We start from the raw sequence: 19,405 nt of genomic DNA, 5'->3' as shown, positions 1-19,405 counted from the left end.
TTCTTCATTTGCTCTGCAATGCAACCTGTGGGTATCGGATCCGATCTCGGATCCGAGCCGGCAGCTTTATAAGCTACAAGATTCGAGCTCCTAGCTCCTCCCCCTACCCATAATTCCCTGCCACTAACTGTATTACCTCAGATCGTTTTTGCCGCGGCTGTAGACAGCTACTTTTTGAAGAGCTCCTTAGCTGAATGGTGAGATTGTTCCTTTTTTTTCTCAAAAAAAGCTTTTTCTAGTGTTGATTGTGATGTGTATGTGTTCAGAGACCTATAGTCAGTATAGTTTGTCAGATAGTTTTCCCTTTTTTTTGTGTAGTGTTAGCTTTTCTGTGTCCCCCCTCCCCCACTTAGTGTTTGGGTGTGCATGCGTTGTGGTAGAGAATGGCTGAAGGGCCCAAGGCCATTTTTTCAAAATGTACTGAGTGTGGCCATAAGCTTTCCCCTGCTGATGGCCACACTCAGTGGGTTTTATGCCTGGGGGTGGCTCATTTATCAACAGACTGCCAAATCTGTGCAGCCTTTAACCCCCGGGCACTTAGGGACATGAAGAATAAGCTAATTCTGGCCTGCTTGCTTCCCCAGGATTCGGCTGCTTCTTCCTCTCCCGCTAAGGCTCAGGCTGTCTCCACAGCCCCAGTGCCTTCTGTTCCCCCCGCTCAACCGGGGACTCAACCTCCCGCTTCGGGCTTGAGTTCGGGGGACTCTGGTGCCTCTTCCTCTATAGAGAAGAGGCACAAAGATAAGGAGAGACATAGGTCTCATAAAAGGCGGGCTGAGACTCAACCCTCAGCCCCGCCATCTAAGCTAGCTAGCTCTCCCTCGAGGGTTTCTGGATCCTCCCCCTCTCGGCTCTGTTCGCCTCATTTTTCGCCGGAGCCGGAGGAGGAGTGCCGGTCTCCCTCGAGGTCGTCGAGGCGACCCTCCCGGCCTGCCTCGACGACTTCATCTAGGTTGACCAGGAGCCTCACCGACGCCGATATGGATCGGATGATGCGACAATTCCTGCAGACCCAGTTGCAGATGGGGGTGCTCTTGCCTCCCTCCCCTCAGGAGGGGAGTGCGGCCGCTGTCTTTGCTCCGATTACTCATTCTCCAACCCGTTTTCGGGTTTTGGAGTCATCGGATCTGGGCCCTTTCGGAGCCGGGGTTTCGTCGGCGCCGATAGCTCCAGTCTCTTCGACGCCGACCATGCCCTCGAGTGTTTCGGATCCGAGTTCTCGGTGCCGAGGGCCGAGCGTCGGATCCGGGGGACTTGACGTGTCTTTGTCGCTGCTGAGGTCGGAGCACACTTCTCTCTCAGATCCGACCGCATCGGCTCCGACTCCGGTCCCTATCTCGGAGCCGAGGAGATTGCTCTCGGAGCCTGGGGAGAGTAGTTCTCCTTCGGCTTTTGAGGTAGTGGAGAGGGTGCTGTCGAGATCCTCCAGGTCCCCGGTCCGGGCTTCGGATCCCCCCACACCCCCACTGCATATGGGTCTATCCTCCGTCATCCGTCCATTGGACAGCCTGCCCAAGTCCTCCAGCCCGTTCCCATGGAGGAACAGGAAGCCGTTGACGGGCCCTCCTTGGACAGTCCCACCGAGGAGGTCCCTCGTAAACGGAGGTGTAAAAGGAGGCACCTGGACTCCCTTGAGTCCGTCACCACAGACACGGATTTGGATGAAAGGGAAGGTTCCCAAGGTCACCCCCCGAGGATGTCTCCTTCGGAGACATTATGGAGATGTTGCGTATTAGAGGGGGGTGGTCTGCCCAAAACCTTCCGCGGATGAATACGTCTTCCTGGAGGCGTTTGAGGCAGGCCCGTCTACCTCCTGGGTGTCCCCTCCGGCTGACCCCCTGGTAGACTTTATTACTACCAGGGCATGGAAGGAGCCTGACACCGTGGAGCCAATCCCGAGACGGCCCGACAAAGTCCTTAACCCCCCCCCATCAGATAGACAGTCGTGGGCCAAGGGGTCTCCGGTTGATGCCATGTTGGTGGCGGCTGCCACGAAGAGAGAACTCGCCCAAGAGAGTTCTTCGGTACACCCGCCGGATATGGAATCTCGAGCGCTGGACCGCAGTGGGAAGCGGATGTTTGCTTCAGCGACCTTCTCAGTGAGGGCGCTGAATTATATGGCACATACCATTAGGCTACAGTGAGACTTGATTAAGGAATACGCTGCAGCCCCCCCGGAGTCCATGTCGGTCGAGGACAAGCAGGTGTTTTTGACTTGTATGGCCACTCTAAAATCCATCTCTAACACGTCCATGCGGCTACTCTCTCATGCAACAGAGGGAGCCAAGAGGGCCAGCGGAGACAGGGTCGTCTTGCGGCATCACGCCTGGCTCTGCCTTTGCGATTTCACAGAACCCTTCAAGGCATTCTTCACGAATGCGCCCTTTGACGGGTCTTCGCTTTTTGGCAAGACCATTCACGAAACGCTGGTCCAAAGCGAGAAGGACGGGAAGACGCTGTCTGCCGTCGGGGTCCACTTCTCTAATCCCCAATGATCCTTCTCAAGGAATCAGAGGGGACAAAAGAAGTTGTGGTTCCGCAAGTCTCAGCAATCCCATCCAGCTTCGGACCCCTCGTCCTCCAGAGGCAGAGGAGGACAAGGTGGACGCCGGCCCAGAGGCAGAGGGGGGCCTCGTAATTTCGGGTCTAGAGAGCCTTTCTCGGACAGACCCGCGCAGCAGCCCTGATGGCTTACCCGACTGTCCATCTCTGGAGGCAGTTGAGGGGGCGGTTGACGGAGCATCTGTCAAATTGGGAGTCCATTACGACAGATCGATGGGTGCTCCGGATCATATCCAGAGTTTACTCCATTCCCTTCCTAGGCCTTCCCGCTACAAGCAGACGCCTCCCCGATGTTCCACCCGATCAGAGGGAGGCAGCGGCTTTGGAGGTTTCGAAGTTGCTAAGAAAAAGAGCCATCCAGCCCATCCCCCCAGATCAGTCCGGATTGGGTTATTACTCCAGGTTCTTTTTAGTGCCAAAGAAGACGGGGGACCTAAGACCCATCCTAGACTTGTCCGCTGTGAACCTGTTCATCCCCAAGGAACAATTCCGGATGGTCACACTTCAATCAATTCTCCCCTTGCTGCAGGAGAACGACTGGATGTGCTCTATAGACCTCAAGGATGCGTACTACCACATATTGATGGACAGACCATCCAGAAGGTTTCTTCTCTTCCGGCTGGGAGCCAGTCATTATCAGTTCAGGGTTCTTCTGTTCAGCCTCACCTCTGCCCCCAGGGTGTTCACCAAGGTCATGGCAGTGGTTGCAGCCCACCTGAGACTTCAGGGCATTCAGGTTTTCCCGTACCTAGACGACTGGCTCCTTACCGCCGCCAACAGGTATCAACTCTGCGTGGCAAGAGATTACGCTCTGACTCTTGCCCAGAGTCTAGGCATCTCAGTGAATCTTCAAAAATCCTTCCTTCGCCCCGTACAAGTATTAGAGTTCATAGGGGCCAGATATTCAGAGCCAGGCTCCTGCAGTGGAGTTAGTCCTGAGAGCACTAGGATCTATGGCAGCGGCAATCGGTCTATCCCTTCATGCACGCCTGCGAATGCGGATTTTACAGTGGACCCTCCAGGTTCAGTGGTCGCTATTACTCCACCCGTCCATCCGATCCCACTGAGCAGAGTTTGCAGAGTCTCCCTTCTTTGGTGGCTTCACTCTCAAGAGCTGAAGCAAGGGAGACCCTTTGTGATTCCCCCGCCCCAAGCCACGTTGACCACGGATGCTTCTTGCCTCGGGTGGAGGGGGGGCATTGTTTGGGCAGAACCGTCCAAGGCACGTGGACTTCCCTAGAGACGGCTCTGCATATCAGTGTCCTAGAGATGAGGGCAGTGCTTCTAGCGTTGCAAGCTCTCCACGACCTTCTACCTCTGGGGACTATTGCAATCCAGACAGACAATATGTCGGTAGTTTGGTACATAAATAAACAGGGAGGAACCAGGTCTTATCCCCTTTGTCGAGAAGCTATGAGAGTGTGGCAATGGGCGATATCCACCAACCGCTTTCTAGTAGCAACGCACATTCCGGGACGGTCCAACATATTAGCGGACAAACTGAGTCGGATAATTCTCACTCCGTACGAGTGGTCTCTCAATCCATCAGTTGCGAAGCAGATCTTCCGCAAGTGGGGTTGGCCTCGCTGCGATCTTTTTGCTTCTCCATTAAACACAAAATGCAGCAAGTACTTCGCAGTACTTCCCCCCGAGGGGAAGACTCCCAGAGACGTTCTAGTTCATGCTTGGCCTCCCGGTCTTCTTTATGCTTACCCTCCCCTTCCGCTTATGACCAAGTTCATACAGAAAGCCTCTCGGTTGGGGAGCAAAGTTATCCTCATAGCCCCATTCTGGCCTCGCCAGATCTGGTTCCCATACCTGCGGTCTCACAGTTTAACTCCCCCTTGGATACTGGAACCCATTCCAGACCTGATTTCACATCCCCCAGGATGTGAAACCCCGAACCTGGTAAACCTCAAGCTTGCGGCTTGGTTGATCCAGTTCCACTGATGGCAAGGACTTCTGGTATCTCATCACCAGTGAAGGCCATTCTGGTAGCGGCTCATAAGCCGGCTACCAGAAAAATATATAATAGCAAGTGGAAACGCTTCTCCATCTGGGCAACAGACAAGGGCCTGGATCCTTTTACAGTTCCTATTCCGACAATCTTGGACTTCCTGTTGCTGATTTTTCGGCAGGGAGCAAGTGCTTCTACGGTTAAGGTGCAGTTAGCAGCCATTTCCCATTTTCATGTGGGAGATGGATTAGCATCATTGGCATCCACAAAGTTATGCAAAACTTTCTTGTGAGGCATCTTTCTCTTGAAGCCTCGTGTGAAAACGGTGGTGCCCCCATGGGATTTGACACTAGTCTTGCAAGCCCTGACGAGTCCACCCTTTGAGCCTGCAGCCTCGATTCCTTTAAAATTATTGTCCCGGAAAACGGCTTATTTGGTAGCTATTACTTCTGCCAAGAGGGTTTCGGAACTCCAGGCACTGTGTATGAAACCCCCTTATCTCATTTTTCACAGGGATAGAGTGTCTCTCAGGACTAACCCGTCTTTCTTACCTAAGATGGCTTCGGAATCTAATATCAATCAATCAATCAATTTGCCAGTGTTCTTTCCAAATTTTCAGAATAAGGGGGAGTACATATTGCACAAACTGGATGTACACAGGCAACTACGTTTTTACTTGCATAGAACTAAGGATTTTTGCAAGTCTGATCAGTTGTTTGTGTCCTTTGCAAAATCAGCCAGGGGAAGGGCCATTTCTAAAGTGACCCTAGCAAATTGGATTTGTCAATGTATAGTTCAAGGGTATGTATCTTCGGGCAAACCAGCTCCTATAGGAATACACGCTCATTCTACCCGGTCCATCGCCACCTCAGCAGCTTTCTGGTCCAGGGTTCCCTTGGACAACATATGTTCAGCAGCTACCTGGTCCTCTTCTCATACGTTCATTTCTCATTATAAACTGGATATGATATCGAGAAGTAGGGCTTCTTTTGGCTCTGCGGTGCTTTGGAATATCCTTCCATAAGGCCACCCAGGTTTATTGTCTAGGTAGCTGAGGACTCTGTCCCACAGGTTGCAGAGCAAATGAAGTAACTACTTCAGATAAAGAAGTTATGTACTCACCATAACGTTCCATCTGAGTAGGTACTTCATTTGTCTGCAACCATCCCTCCCTGCCATCCCCCTAACCTTTTCTCGGGTTTTCTACTGGTCACCTGAAATTTTGCTGTCTTGAGGTTAGGTCTTCAGTATACCTCTGTCGAAGTTTTGACTTAGATTGGGGAAAATCGATCTGAGGTAATACAGTTAGTGGCAGGGGATTATGGGTAGGGGGAGGAGCTCGGATCTTGTAGCTTGTAAAGCTGCCGGCTCAGATCCGATACCCACAGGTTGTAGACAAATGAAGTACCTACTCAGATGGAACGTTATGGTGAGTACATAACTTCTTTTTAACCAATTGGTTGATATGATTACAAAAACTCGTAGCTGGATCTACCCATATACAGTACCCAGGTCCTTAAATGAGTCTACAGTTTCAGTCGCTGTGTGCTGTAGTAAATATTCACTTTTCACTTTGTCAATCAAATCTTATATGCTTAGTTTTTGATATATTTATCAGCATATTATTTTCCTGTGCCCAAATGGTCAATGTAGTCAAGTTATTTTGCAGACATACCTTATCTGTAACACATGTAATTAGTTTAGCCAATTTCTGAAAGAGGCAGTCTAAACAAGTAAGGGTGTAGGACAGAGCCTTGTGGGACACACTGACTGTAACCAAGGATTTCACCTGTCCAGTTTCTGTATGATACTTTCCGTGTCCTGTATGTAAGCCATGCAGCTATCTATCTTATCAAGAGTACATCAATACCTAGTTGTTCTAATTTATTGATCAATGTTTTGTGCATGACTCTGTCAAATGCTGAAGTTAAATCAATATAAATTACATCACAGCACAATTTTTCATTCATAGATGTTATTATGTTGTTATAAAACATCATGTCATAGGTGGTAATAGATCTATTTTCAACATATGCATGGTAATATATGGTTTCAAGTCCCAACCTATCCAGTTCTGACAATAACTTATCCAATGTTACCTTCTCCATTATTTTTCCACAGCATGAAAATAAACTTAAGGGTCTATATGACTCTGGGTTTGTCCTACTCCCTTTCCCTTAAAGACAGGTTTAATAAGTGCATGTCTCCAATCTTGAGGAATCTCCCCATATTTATATGACCTAGTGAATAATAGATATAATGATACCGCAAGTTCTTGCTGAAGTGTTCTCAGGTCATTGTTACTAATTCTGTCTCCACCCTGTGCTTTGTTCGGATCCATTTTACGTAGTTCTTTTTCAATATAATGTAATTTGATTCCAGTATCTGGGGTTACCTGGATGTCACTAGGACAATTTATCACATGTAATAAGATTTTGTAAATGTATCTATAATCTATTGTGTCTGAGAATAAATTTTAGAATCTGCACACAGTTTAAAAATGTATATGTCTTTACTCCTGCCACATCTTATGTATCTATAAAACAGTTTTCTATTATGCTCAATATCTTTTTATAAATTTTCTTCAGATTTTTCTTGATCTTGTCTCACACTATGCTTAATCTGTTTGACCAGCTTGTTTGTTTCAGTTTTCGAAGTTGTAGTTCAGCCTCTCTTCCATTTCTGATATTTGTTATCTTTCACATTAAATCAGCTAACATGTTCTTAGGGAAATATGTCCCCCTGACGTTGTACGCCTAGATTCTGATGTTAAACATTTTTTGCACTTAATTTCTCTTTTAAAACTTTCCACTTTCCATCTGCAGTTTTTCCACTGAACACCTCACCCCAGTTAGTTTTACATAGTGACTGTTTTGCTTCCATATAATCTGTAATTAACCTTCTGTGCATTGGTTTAGATTTCAGTTTGGCAGAATTATCTAGTAACAAATTAACTTTTATAACCCCATGATCACTGCACATCAATGGTGGTAAAACTTGACTTGAAGTAACAGCATTTCCGTAAGAATACTATGTCTAGTATGTTCCGTCCCCTGGTAGTTTTTATTACAATCTGAAACAATTGCTGTTCCTGAATATACTTTGTGAATGATTTCCTTACTAATGTTGTTGAATGAGTATTATTCCCATCTGTTTCTGGTAAATTTAAGTCCCCAGTTAATATTATTCTTCCCTCCTGTGTTTCATGCAAGAAATGTATGAAATCCTCTAGGTCATCTACACTTGACTTTGGTGGTCTATACACTCCAACAATTGTTATTTGTTCCAAGTTTGTCCTTATTGTCACAGTTGCAGTCTATGGTATTGGTGTTATCATTGAACATGTAATAATCAGAGGTCTCATAACTATCTTTAATCCCTATTATAACACCTCCGCCTGATTTTTGTTAGAATGTCTGTTACAGTGAAAACATTTATACCCTGACAGAACTGGTTTCCAGTCATATGTTTCACAAACAATAACATCAGTCTTGTGGGAATGTAGCAAATTTTCCAATTAAAAAAAATATTATTAATGTTTCTAGCATTATCAACCATCAGAGATGCATCAAATGTTGCTATCTGCAGACTGTTAAATTTTCGATCTGGCAAAAATCCTGCCTAATGTTTGTCAAATATTGCAAAATATCTGCTGCAAAAATTTTCTTCCCTGATCTTGACAAATGCATGCCATCCTGTGTGAACATGCGTGCCCAATACTAGGCTTGTTGCTGTACACATTTCCATTTTTTAAAAGAGGACATTTTTTTTCATGTAGGTATTACCCAAAAATCTTTTCATTCACGGTGTCATGACTATCCTTTCTGTAGGTGATTTGTGAAAAATACATCCTAACACCAGTAGAAGGTATACTATCTAAGAGGCTGTCAGTTCCCTACTAACAGTCAGAGAATCCTTGCGGATGGGATCATTTGTACCAACATGAATAAAAACATATCCATACTTCCTTACATTAAGGCATTTCAAGACTTGTCTCACATCTTCTATCTTTTCTCCTGTTCGTTATCTTCTCTGCAGATGTTAAGTGTCATTTCTTCTAATAATTGAATCTCCAATTACAAGAATATCTTTGCTGACCAGCTCTGAAGAATCTTCAACTTCTAGTACAGTAATATCTGCTGTATCAGTTGTTACAAAGGTTAGATCTTCATCACCATTAGTCTCATTAATCCCACTGTTTTCATTGTGTGTTAAATTCTCATCCAGCTGGCATTGTAAATCCACATCTGTCTTTCTCTTTTTTCTTACAGTAATGTTGTTCATTCCTTCCATGCACAATTTTGATTTCTTCCTTTTCAACTGCCCATTGACTCATTTTTCTACCTTTTGGTGTGGAAAAATGATGCATTTTTCTGTAGACTGAAGGTTTTCTGATAGAAAAATATTGTCATTCCTGTAACCTTTTTAGTACATATTCTCTTTACAGACTTTAATCAGTTTCTTTTTCTTCCTTGGTTGTGAATGCCTTCCTTTCTTTTTTTGTTTTTTTCTAAACAAACTGGATCCTCAGATTGCTGACTACTTGCATACAGAATTCCAAAGTTGTCAGGGGTATCGTCTTGTTTCATAGGGATTGAATGATCTTTGCAGACAATAGATGCATCATTTCCTAAATATGTTCTATTTGTTCTTTCCGTAACATTATCTATCTCACTAGTCCAGTCAATATATGAAAGAACATTTCTCCAAGCCGTGCCAGTTGCACAAGTGCAATCATCATCATTAAGTCTAGATTTACTTCTAACAGTGGTAAGCAAATCATCCAACTTTTTTTTCCAAAATGTTTTATTCACTTTATAACACAATAACTTAACAGTGTAGCAGCAAGAAAAAACAAACTATGTACCGTGTCCATAACAACTGAAAAAACAATGTACATAGGAGAACACTTAATATTTCTCTAACAGATTAGACAGTTTTGTCCAAACAATTAAATGATGAGTTGACAGGAGGAAAACATCACCAGTGTTATCAGCTGTTAATTTTAAATATGCATAGCATTTATTACACTGTGCAAGATATTTGTGCATTAACAAATCATTAATTGCATTTAAGGAATCCATATTCAGCTTCAAAAAATAAAATATTGTAAAAGAAAAGAATAATCAAAGTCAGTAATCACAGAATTCAAAGAGAACTTCAATCAACTTCTATGACAAAAAATCATACAAGCAATATACAACTTAAATACTAAAGTAAGTACAGTAAAATTGTTCTGACTGTTTAAGTTCTGCAAGCCAGACAAAAGCTGTAATTCCTTTAGGTCGCTCGTGACACAGTTGCATTTCTTTTTAACAATAAAGATCAATAAATCAGTAATAAGATCAATAAATCACAAACCAAGGTAAGATTGTTTAGATATGCTCTGGATTTTCAACAAAATATGAATCAAAGAAAATATTATTAACAAGCTATACCTTCCTACCTACAAACAGTGAAAAACAATGATAACAAATAACATATAAATTCAAATAATACTTCTTTTACCAATGAATTCCACAGTAAATCACAAACCAAGGTAGGATTGTTTAGATATGCTCTGGTAAAAAGTTCCTGCATTAACATATCTTTTGGATTATCTTTGATGGAGAAATTCAAATCCAAGTAGAGAGGGCTCCTCTTGGAATTAGTGAGACAGTTCCTTTAACCCTCCCATTAATAGTCAGTTTTGACATCTTAAAATTCACTAGTTAAATTGCCTAGGACTTGGTCCACCTAGTGGAAGTTCAGCCTTGCATTTGAGCCTCCCACACCCCTCCCCTTGGCAGGGATCATTCCCTTAGTGAGGGCTCAGTCACATTCTGAGAGAGCACATGCTCCCATTCTGTATGTTAGGCATTCTAAAGTATTCCTTACCCCCCCTTCTTTTGTCAGATTGTCTCAGCCATGAGTCTGCCCACTGTGATTTTAGAGAGGCCCCTTGAGTGTTAATCATGATCTTGATTTACAGAGGGCTGATGCTTCCTATTTCACGGCTTCCTCTTTGGCTGTCTGGACTACTCAGCCATAGTAAAGGATAAGAAACATAGTGAACCCTGTCCAGAGTCAACACCCTGGATTCAAGACATCAGGTGACTGTTCAGCTCTTGATGAGGGTAGTGTTATAACTGTAGAATTCCACATTTAGGGACTGCAATTTAATGTCAGCTGCATTTATCCCCCTCACATTTGAGCCCTAATCAGCCTGTTACCGCTTATGAATATTGTGTGAGCCTTAGTTGTCTGCTGAATTTGGAGTGTTTGGAGGGTGAAGGGTTCCACCCTAGCCTTCTTCCCTGGGGAGTCTGAATTGGGAGGCCTTAGTATTTTGGACAAATGAAGTTTTGGGAGTCTCAGGATTCATTTGGCTTCTCATGGAGCACACCCCCTCTTGTGATGCATGAGGGCTGGATTGCTAAGCCTTTTCCCCGGCTAGTACATGGGACCTTCCTCCAGGCTTCTGGAGGCAGCATTTACAGCAGTTGATTTAGAGCCCTGGAAGCACCCTCTGCTCACCAGCCAGTAGGAAGTCTTGATACTCTGTATTGCCTTCTCACCAGCAGACTGAAATGATGCTTTGTTCTAGGACTCCAAGACCGGCTTCTTCATGAGTTTGACAAGCGTTCAGTATGTCCTGAGATCACTCACTCCTCCTCCATATCTGGAAAACAGGACAGCTTGGAATAGGGCTCTCATTTGTTATCTCACCTTTCCGGGTTTTATTCCCTGCTTTAGTTATTATGGGTGATATTCACAAGGCCCTTCCTGAGTGTAGGATTAGGTATAATCTCGTAGCAGCTATCAAATGGCGAATATCACACATCACTGATGGAAGTTCCAGTGCATATATGAAAACATAAGAGTTTGTAGAAATGACAAGTTTTCAACCTTACTTGCTCCAGCTTTGTGGTTTAAATACATTAAATTGTAGATTGCATAACTTTGGAGTAAGGGACTTCTAGGTTTTATTTTAAAATTCAAGTATTTCATTACTCCTGATGCAGTCATAGAGTTAGTAGATTTAGTGCTGTGGAGGTGTGGGAGAAATAGGAGGCACTACGCCTGCAAAAATATTTTCAGTAAATGTTGATAGATTGTTGAGTTTGGGGGGTGTATGTTTTTATAGTTTTATTTTGTGTGTTGCAAGAAGAATTCTTTTCACAGGATTAAAAAAAAAACTGCTACTTCAAACCAGCATGTAAAAACTAACAAATGTAACACAAGCACACGAATGGATATAGACTGTCTTAAAAGAAGTTATTAAAAAAGGTACTCAACTAAAACAAGTACGTGTTTAATAAAGCAGTTTTTTTGTAATGCTGTTAAAAGTATTTTTCTTACAGCTCCCCAAAAATGATATGTATAGACAAATCAAATTCAACAAACTACCCAGCCTTTATTAAAGTTATGTCAGGTGGTGTGTCATGTGATACCTAACCATTAATTGATTGACATCTATTAAAGAAATTGCTTTGAAAGGTAATATAGGTACGACAGAATGCCATGTACTGGTGACTGTCTACCTTAAGATTTTGTCTGGTGACTGCTTTACTGCTTTGTCTAGAATAGTGGGTTTCCATTAGATGGCATGGATAAGAGCTTCCTCAAAGGGGAACAAGCTGGGTAACCTTCTTTCTGATATTTTACAGAAGGTAACACGTCAGACAGAGGTTGAGGCTACTTCTTTTTCTGTAATTTTTCTAACCCTGATGCCCACCAACCATCAAGCTGCTGACACTGGCCATAGAGGGGTCGATGTAGTGCAACCATAATGCAGGCAGTCATGAAAGGTGTTCTCTGTTATTGCCTAACCTTGCACCTGGTGGCTGATGTGGGCATATGCACCACCATGATGGCCTCATGTGCCCTCCCTAGAGGAAAGTGACCGTCATGGTTGAATATGGATTGAGTATTCAGAAGTGGGTTTCTGCAGATGGAGGATCTCTCTCTCTCTCTCTCTCACTACTGCTGAGGGGGGGAATGGCAATCAAAACCATCCTTTTCATTGTTTGCTCCTTTTGGAGTTCCAGGTTCCCCTGTCAAGAGTTCACAGCCAGTCATTGTATTCAGGGAAATATTTTTTGTCCTCTGAGCATTCAGGTGGCTAAAGGCAGATACAGGTGTTTTGCCCTTTGATGGCTTGGGAGCCGTATTGGAGACTGGGCAAGGATACTTTCCCCAGGACTGACTTCCGTCTTCCTTTGGTTGCCTTGCTAAGGCTCTTTTCCTCACTGATCCCCCCAACGTATGGCTGGACCTTATAGATGGATCTAGGAGCTGCTGGTAAGTTTGCTGCTTGATTTCAAGTAAGAAAGGTTCTTTGCAGTGACACAACAATACCATCTTTAGTATGCTGCGGTGTCTGGGATATTGTGAATACCTGTTGCTGGAAGGCAGTTCCACTTTTTCAGTCAGAGCACTGTCTACATTTCATTCCTGATGGAGAGCAGAATTGTGTCTTAACTCTTTTAACAGGCAGCCCATTTGAAATGGCCAGTTCCTGTCCACTATATACATATAGATATCTTTCCTCTTTGAAGGTGCTAGACTTCTTTTGCAGCAGTGGTAATTACTGCTTGAGTATTCTTCCTTATTACTGACTCTATCTTCTGTGAATATCTAGGCCCTCTGGGTCTTCCAGCTGCTGGACTTAATGGCAGGGTGGGATGTCCTCCTTTCCACTTCCTGTCAGAGAAGGAACTCTTTCTGTCAGCTCAGTAGAGAGGGATGATAGGGGTTCCTTTTAGTCATAAAATAAGTTCTTTGTTTCTCCGTGGTAGCTGTCTCCAGAGTTCTCCCAGCAGTTGTTTTGTGATAATCACACTTTAGAGGTTTTCTTTTTATCATTAATTTTGGCATCCTTTATGCTTGGCCGCATGGCTGGCCTCTGGAGACTTCCTTTTTTTTGAGTGCCTAAAAGATGATAATCCTCCCTTCCTGATCCCTTTTTTAACCAGAGAGGAAATGATTGACTTATTCTGTTTGTGGGTATTAAGCTATTCTCCTCATGGGGACTTCCTGACCTTCGTTGTCTAACACTCCAGGATTTTGCCTTTGTCTGCTTCCAGAGATAGAAGCAGAGCCTAGGGCCTCACCCCTTAGACTGTAAACATAACTTAAGTGGAAGAGATTTTTCTTTTTACATTTAGATCTGATGTTGTTCTTTTCATTCATCCTCACTTATGGGTTTTGGATCCAGTCCTCCAGTCCGAATCGGCCACATACTATAGACTTGGGATCCAACTCTCAAGCTCCTCTCTCTACCCACAATGCCCTACTCCATCCCTATTGTCTCAGATCTTGTTTGTCTACATCATAGTTAGATGCAGGCACTGCTGTCAACCATTTGTAAGCGAAAGTTTATTTTTTGGAATTTCTTACTTATCTCTCCAAATCTTTTTCATATTTTCTCTTTGCCTCCCACTTAATTTTTGTAGGTGTTAGGAATGCTTTGCTGTGTTTTCTTTTCTCTGCTACATTGTGTTTCCATACCTGGATGACTGGCTCCTGACTGCCCCAACCAGGCATCTACTTTTACAAGAAAGGGACTACTTGTTTCAGTTATGGCTTTGCATAGGAATCACAGTCAACTACAATAAGCCACACCTCACACACATGCAGAATCTGGAGTTCATAGGTGCTCGTCTAGACATGGTCAGGCAGATAGCGTCACTTTCCCCCTCAAGAGTACTAACAGTCAGATCTCGGGTCAGGAAATTAAGGTCACATTCTTCTTCTCCAGCACGTCTAGTCTTGCGAGCCTTAGTGTCCATGACAGCAGCAATCACTCTGGTTCCTTTAGCCAGATTTCATATGAGGATTCTGCAATGGACTATTGCTGTAGTTGTCTATTCTTCAGCAGTCCTTGTTCGCCCCAGTCAGGATCTCTCAAACTTGCAAAAAATATCTTCTGTGGTGGATTTGCTTGGACAAGGTTTCTCAAGGCCATACATTCGTTCTCCTGGTGTCAACAGCCATGGTGACTGTGGAAGTCTCCCAACAGGGATCGTGGCGCATTACTTGGGAAGGACAGTCCAAGGTACATGGTCCTCAAAAGAGGTCAGTACACACATCAGTGACTTGCAAGTGTCAGCAGTCCCCTAGCATTGAAAGCCTTTCAAGACACTTTCTCTCCGGGACAGTTGCAGTCCATATGGACAGTATGTCTGTAGTTTGGTACATCAACAAACAGAGAAATCCTGTACGTTGACAACGAGAGTGTGACAGTGGGTGATCTCTTCAAGCTGCTTTTTCATAGCAATGCACATACTGGGGAAAGCCAACATGCTTGTAGAGAAATTAAGCCATTCTGATGACTCACAAGTGGTCTTTCATTGTCAAAGTGGTGGAGAGAATTTTCCATCAGTGGGGCTGGCCATAATGCAACCTTTTTTGCTTCTTCCCTCAACAAGTGCAGCAGGTTCTTTACTCTGGTCCCCCTACTGGGGGAGGAAGTGAGAGATGCTGTAGTTCATGATTGGCCCACTGGTCTCCTTTATATTGATCCCCATTACCTGTAATCACCAAATTCATACAGAAAGCATACCAGTTGAAGAGCAGAGTTATCCTCATTGCACCTTTTTGGCCTCATCAAATTTGGTTTTCCTCCCTGTGGCCTCATCGTCTGTATCCTCACTGGATACTGGACCCCACTCCAGACCTTCTGCCTCATCCGGCAGGGATGACTCATCTGGAGATAACTGGCCTCAAGTTCACAGCATGGCTTCTGTAGTTCCACTGATGGCTAGAGAGCTCAGGCTCTCCTTCCTAGTCTGAAATACTTTATTGTCCTCTCAAAATACTTCTGCTAGGAACATTTACAAAAATAAGTGATAGAGATTTTCAGTTTGGGCCCTTAAGAGAGATTTGGACCCTTTTTCTGCCACTATACCAGCTGTCCATGAATTTATAGCTTCAATTTTTCATGAAGGGGCTAGCTTTTCTACAATCAAAGTGCAATTATTGGTCATTTCAAGCTTCCATTCAGATGAAAATCATTCTTTCTTAGCTTCTTCTAGGTTGTGTAAGGCCTTTCTGATAGGCACCTTCTTACTTAGGCCCCCAAACAAGGACCCTACTCCTCCTTAAGATTTAACTATCCTGCTTCAAGGTCTAACCAAGGCCCCTTTGAACCTTCATCAAGACAGACCTGACGTTTTTATCCTTGAAAACTTTTTTTCTAGTTAATGTTATGTCAGCTACACGAGTATCCAAACTACAAGTTCTTTCCTCCAGATCTCCCTACTTTGTTTTTCATAAGGATAGAGTTTCCTTATGTGGCAACCTGTCTTTTTTGCCTAAGGTGGCTTCTAACTCTAATATTAATCATGTCACTAACCACCTTGTTTCCTTTTCAAAATTTTCTAATAAGGGAGAATACATGATTCATCTTTTGGATATGAACAGGCAGCTTCAGTTTTACCTCCATCGGACCAAAAATTTCAGAAAAACTGACCAATTGTTTGTATCCTATTCACGGAACAGATTGGGCATAGCACTTTCTAAAGTAACCTTAGCCAAATGGTTCACTGATTATATGTTCTTTATCTACAGCCAAAGAGGGTTGTTTTTGCCTAAGCCCCCTAGAGCACATTTCACGAGGTCTATGGCCGTTTATTCAGCTTTTTGGTCAACAGCATTAATAGATGATATTTATGCCCCTGCCACGTAGTCCAGTGCTTATACTTTTATTGCTCATTACAAATTAGATTTGTTTTCTAGAAACAGAGCTGCCTTTGGATCCACAGTATTCTGAAATATCCTTCCATGAGGACCACCTAAGGTTCTTCTAGCTGTCCTGTCAGTTGAGGAATGAATGAAAATGACAACATCAAATACAAAAGTTATGTGCTTACCATAATGATGCATCTGTGTTGCCCATTTTCATTCTTTCTCAACTTCCTGCCCTCCTAATCCCCTTCCCATCACTGCTGGGGCGACCCAAGGGATAATACTTTGGGAACTATTGTTCCTTGTTGAGTTCTAGTTCTATCTCTATTATCCCTACCATTCAGATTCTTTATAGTATCAGGGGCAAAAAACTCAGTCTGAGGTATGTTAAGGTAGTAGGGTATTATGAGTAAAGGGAAGAACTAGAGAGTTGGATCCGAGAATCTGGAAAAAGTTGGGTCATATCTGAGGTCGGATCTGAGACCCATCAGTAGAGGAAGAATGAAAATGGACAACACAGAGGCATTGTTATGGTGAGTACTTAACTTTTGTTTATGTATCCAATGTATGGGATCAATGCGGGCTTCATTGCAGGCATGTCTCTCTCTGAATGTGAAAATAGAAAGGGATGCTTATTCTGACTAGGAAAAAATAATCCAGTCTGAGGACCCATCTGATCTATGGTGGGTACAGTCACTACCTTCTTATCTCTGTGTTTCCCAACACTAGCAGCTTCATGAATAGCCCAAGGTTTGGAGCATGGCAGTTGCAATTGACTAAACACCATCAATCATCATTTTCTAAACATCATGTCTTACTGAGGATTTTGGTATGATCAGGCTAAGTAAGATATTCCAGATCCCCAGCCTTTGCATAGTCATGTCTTGGTATAATCCCCTTGGCATGCCGTAGGTCTGTTCCAAAACCTTTTTCCAGTGGGCTGTGCCTAGTGTATCTCCCATGGGAAACAGCTGTGGGTCATCACCACAAGAAGCCACCTCGCATGACTGAACACAAGGAGTAGCAGCTACACTTGGTGGTCTTCCTGGATTGCCAGTCTCCTTACTTTATTAAGGAGAATGAGTCTACTACACTAAGAACAAACCTTTCTGCTACTTATATTTACAGCTTTATCCTTAGGTGATGCATTATGACCATAGGTGAGATTGGAGAATATAGACTGACCTGTAAATTAGGTGAGATTGGGGATGTAAACTTACCTGTAAATTGAGAGTTTTGCCCTGTGATTCAGCTATTATATCAGCACCACTGTCTGTTACAGCGCCTTCAATACTGCTTCTGCTTCAGCAGTCCAAAAAGACACCCAAGCTCCTCTCCCTTCCCTTGAGACACCAGAGCATTCAAACTTTTCCATCTGAGATTATGCTTCCCCTCGTCCAAAGAGAGCAATCCCCTGTTTACCAGGCAAAAAACATTTTGAAATATGGAACAAGCAAACAATGTTATGCATAAAGGGTTATCATCTGTCCCTTTTACGCAGGACATTCCTTATTTTAGCAGTTTCCAGTGGAAGAAAACACAAAAATGTCAAATGACCTAAGATTTTAAGACAAAACATATTTCTTAAATTTCATTTAATAGTTGCATAAAACAAGTATTTTGTATCTGAAATAACTTAGTATGATACAAAGCAGCATAGGTCAAATTTTAAAGTGTGAACTTTTATTTTAGCAAAAAGTGAAGCCCAGTCTTCCAGTCCTTTGCACTGTTTGTGGGTCTGGGTTATTCTACAAAATGAGACGTTTCTGTAAAGAATGGACCATTTGGACATATAAAAAGTTGTTAAAGCTATATAAAAAAAAATCTCAGAGGGTGACATCACACCTTACCTGGGTCCAACTTTAACTTTTTGGGTGTGATCATCTAGTTATGCTTGTCTTGTATATTCTGGAAGCCCTGCAGTTCAGAAGAATTGCTACTACTGGTGAGTAATCCTTAACCTGCATTCAGTAATGTATATCATTATTATAATGGGAGAAAATTGAACTGATTCTGATGGGAGGAGGAGTATGGTTTCCAGTGTTAAAATTCTTTACAGATGTAAAAAAAAAAGGTGTCTGTGTATGCATATACAACGAAACATTGTATCTTTAATTTAAAATTTTCCTAAAGTTTTTAAGAATTATTTAAAATGTTTATGTTTTGTCAGTGACTAATTTTTTTTGTTCTTCTGCAGTTAAGAAGATAAACCACTGGAAAGGAACTAGCAATGTGTCATTGTGACCCCTCTTAATTGCTGTTTTATGTGAAATGCTTTATGCTTTTATTTAATTTTCAATACCACATCAGTTGAGTCTACTTCTTTGTTGATAAACTAAATTTTCTGTATTGTGCTAATGTGATGTCAACAAGAGACCTAAAAGAATTTACCTGGGACAGTTATCAGATGGACTTTAGAGTCGCTTATTTTTTGTTTGCTTTGAAGACATTGACAGTGTTTTTTCTTTCAGGTTGTACACTTTGCTAATGTTTGAAGTAAATGCTTCTTGCAATGTCTTTTTGTTCTACTAACGTTTGTAACACAAAACATTCTAAATAAACAAACTTGTTGTACTGCAGTATGTGCACATCCTTTTTTGATCCAGGTATTATTGATATATGTTATAATGAATATGATCTCACATAGAGAAGCTCTTTGCAATAGATTTTAGCTTGGGAAATAACCATGGTTATCGTATTTATCATTGCTGCAGTAGCCTTAGCTATATGGGTTATATCCTGCCAAGGATATAACAGCCATCCAGCTTCCATAGTTTGAGGGCACCTTCCATACACCCAAATTAGCTGGCAGCTCAAGCTGAACTGACTAAAATCATGTTTGGGTGCCAAGCCCTTCAGAGCCTTACTGATGCCAAGGAGTACAATTCTCTGAGGCTTTCAAGGATCGATGGTTGGCTTGTACTTTCCATTGTTGGGCAGATAAGTTTCCTTTGGGTAAAAACTTCCAATCTGATATCAATCTTCATTTATTCTTGACAGTTGGGATTTGGTTCTGATCCTTGGATCCAAGGATCCTTGAAACTGTCTTGGCCGTTATACAACTCATGCCAGCCAAAAACTCTCAAGCCAAGTCTCTACCCACAATGCCCCTGTCTATGTTGCCTCAGATCTCGTTTGCCACTTAGCCACCAAGACGTGTCAGCCTCTCTCTCAGCTAAGTGATTTATATTTCTATTTTCTTGAGATAGCCTTAAA

General features: G+C 43.0%; 1 protein-coding gene across 1 annotated transcript in view; it reads left to right on the top strand.

Annotated features, from left to right (window-relative positions):
* Positions 1-18,768, top strand: part of LOC122792729 (RNA-binding protein 44-like) — a 1,860,938-nt gene extending 1,842,170 nt beyond the window's left edge. The window contains exon 11 of the mRNA XM_044060311.1: positions 18,387-18,768. The gene's annotated coding sequence lies outside the window, so the exon portion shown is untranslated. The remainder of the gene's footprint in view (positions 1-18,386) is intronic.
* The last annotated feature ends 637 nt before the right edge of the window (positions 18,769-19,405 follow it).

This window comes from Protopterus annectens, chromosome 2.part0 (genome assembly GCF_019279795.1).
Source record: "Protopterus annectens isolate FY-2018-M chromosome 2.part0, PAN1.0, whole genome shotgun sequence".
NCBI classification, from domain to species: domain Eukaryota; kingdom Metazoa; phylum Chordata; order Ceratodontiformes; family Protopteridae; genus Protopterus; species Protopterus annectens.
This window is presented reverse-complemented; position numbering and strand designations above follow the sequence as displayed.